Here is a 2,945-nt window from a genome sequence, read left to right on the forward strand (position 1 = left end):
CCAATATAAATAGTATAAAATAAATTATTAAATTTAAGGAGTGGCTTAATCACTCTTCCGTTCATACTTTTCTCTCCCCAGGCAATACCTCCTCACTGCACACACGCGCGCAGAGTCTTCCAGCTGTAGGAAAGGATGTCTCTAAACTAACCTGGTCTCAAATGCGGGCTCAGACCGGTAAAGAGACCCCGGGCTGCTGCCCAGCACCATCTTCTGACTAGCACTCAGGCTGCTTGTCCGAACGGCTCCGTCTTTCCCAGGCAGCGAAGGCGGCAGGTCTCCGACGCCGCTGGAGCGAGCAGCCGTCTTTGGTCGCCTCTGCTGGAGGAGTCCGTCTTTGAAGTCCCGCTGCTGCCAGGCGGGCACCCAAAGCTCTCTAACTTGTAGCCTAGAGACCTGCGACTAGGGAAGTAAAGTTTCTTCAGTCAGTTCCTCTAGATATAAAAAGGAAAGGATTTGAAGTTGTATAATTAGCAAGTAATTATTTTAGTGGTATTTCAGATTAAATCCTGCTAATTAAATGCCACTTTAAGAGATAATAACCTCTGCTGTAATTTATGTTCCCAAAGACAGACACACAGACGATTACAGTTGCCATTACGCAAATAACGTTTTCTCATTTTTGTGCAGAGCAAAAACATTAAAAGAAAAAGGATTTCAGTTTAGTCCACGGTCAGAGAGCTCCACTCCCTCTTCTCCACTTCCCCACAGGCTTTTTCTCATTGAAGTTGTTCTAAAAAGCTTTTAAGAAGTGACTATGTACATTTGGTTTAGAAATATTTTAGATGGTCAGATACCTTTAGAAAGTTTTGAGACAGAATGATTCCTTCTCTGCTTGTACCAAGAACTTCCTTTAACCTCTGCTGTTTTCTTTGAGCGAAAATAATTTGCTGAATTCAAATTTTGGTTTCAAATACTCTTGGTTGTACAAAAAAGTACATCTTTTTGTTGAAAGATTCTATGCATTTTGTACTTAAAATGTTGCTATCCTCTTTGCTTTTATAACGATACCTTTGTGACCTGTTTTACAAGTCTGATGTTACAGAATCACTATGATATAATTTTACTTCTCCTCTGAGGTTCTAGTAGAAAGCTGCTGCTCCCAAAACAACTTGTTAGCAATGAAAATACTACTTAGAAAACAGGAACATTATTTTGGTGCCCCTTAATTAAATGCATTGTCTGCTAGCTTGTTTCTTTTAACTGCCAACATTTTTCTCCCACTTACACCCACTCTTTTTCATGATGCCAAGAAAAATATTTAGGTTATAAAAATACAGTATTGATATGAAGACCAAGCTACATTTCTTTTTATGGCTGTCAAAATGAAAAATAAACATTAGACTAAGATTTATGGTCTAAATTTATCTTTAAAGAGGAGAGAGAAATAGAATAAGAATTTGCACCTTCCTTAATTGTGTTTTCCTGTTTATCCCCAGATGATACCACCGTGAGCAGGTGAAGGTTTTATATTGCAATTGCTGGGAAAGGGAAAGAGAAGAGCTTTCAAATGCATTCATTTTAACACCAGGCAAATGTCAACAAATTTCTCGTAACACTTTATCTCGGCTTTGTCTTGTAGTCACGATAGCACAATGTCTTGCTCAAAGACAAGGCTTCATATTGATTTTTTTGCCAGGTTGAAAAGGAAAAAAAAAAAAAAAAAAAAAAAACATGGAGCAGGAGAAAGGGAGGAAACATTACCAAGGACTGGGTTAAACTACCAGACTTGTTTTTAAAAAACAGCCTTATGGGATAGCTCCATGTTTCTAGAACTGACTCTGCAAAAAACCTTAACTTCAATATTTTACAGTAATATGCGATCATTCCCTCTTGATTACAAGACTTTTCCCTTCCTTCCCAGATTTTTTAGCTGTAAGGTAGGCAAGCTTTTTAGCTTTCTTTCATGGTGCTCCAAGGAAAAATAAATATAATGCCGTTTCAGAGGCCCATTTCTCAGAGTTAGTTTTGAAAATGAGAACACATGGAAAAAGGAAAAATAACTAGAAAACAATCATTTTTATTGTAAATATGCACAAGTTATGTTTGTATTACACACGCAGCTATTACTGTAAACAACTCGGTGCTCACCAGGCTTCCTGAAACAGGTGGGAACTGCAGATTCTCTGCATCTGAAAATATTATGATTAAGACCATTCATTGCAGAGGCAAAGTTATCAAGGACTGACCTCTGGTGGTATGCAATGAAGCTACAGTCTCCAAAAATTGAGTTAGCAACAGTCAACACAATGGCAAGATTGGAAAAAATGCAGTTAAATTGGCCCTGCAGATCCAAGTCAGGAACTCAGAGATTACAAAGAGCACATCTTAAAGAAGCCTCTCCATTTTTTCCCCCCTCCTTAAAAATCTTAAGCAAACAATAGAATCCTACTTCTAACACAACAGTAAAACAAGGTAAAATCATTCTTAACTTTGTGGAAGAATTTAGCTAAACTCTTCCCAAAGCCTTTGGAATATCTGTAGCTGGGAAGTGCTGCAGCAATGGAAGTTTCATCTCAGATCATCGCAGATCAGAGCTGACACCATATCACTTTTTATCTCTAGTATTGGACTACCTCATTCTATACAAGGCAACTGTATATAAATATAAATATAGAAGCATAATCATAAATATAAATATACGACACTCTCATTACTTGTGGTTAAGGGCATGTGACTAATGAGTCTATGGAAGTCCAAGGCGTGTGTCTTATTTCTGATATTATTGATAGCTCTTGTGCTTTTTCCCACCAGCACAGGATAACACAGCTATCACAGTGAGGCATCTGTGCTCCATCTCTCAAATTTTCACTCCTCTAAGCACTTATCCAAGTCGCTCAGATTATTTCACCCATTCTGTGTAGGCCTTAGAGGATCAGAAGACTAGTCAACACATGCAAAAACAATTCTCTTTCTTTAATAACATCTCCCTAACGGCAAGGCAG

The 2,945-nt window shown here is 38.2% G+C and overlaps 1 protein-coding gene across 1 annotated transcript in view; it reads left to right on the top strand.

Moving 5' to 3' along the window:
• Positions 1 to 787, top strand: part of ZNF704 (zinc finger protein 704) — a 111,416-nt gene extending 110,629 nt beyond the window's left edge. Inside the window, exon 12 of the transcript XR_009957678.1 lies at positions 82 to 787. The gene's annotated coding sequence lies outside the window, so the exon portion shown is untranslated. The remainder of the gene's footprint in view (positions 1 to 81) is intronic.
• The last annotated feature ends 2,158 nt before the right edge of the window (positions 788 to 2,945 follow it).

This window comes from Rhea pennata, chromosome 2, assembly GCF_028389875.1.
Source record: "Rhea pennata isolate bPtePen1 chromosome 2, bPtePen1.pri, whole genome shotgun sequence".
In the NCBI taxonomy this organism is placed as follows: Eukaryota; Metazoa; Chordata; class Aves; order Rheiformes; family Rheidae; genus Rhea; species Rhea pennata.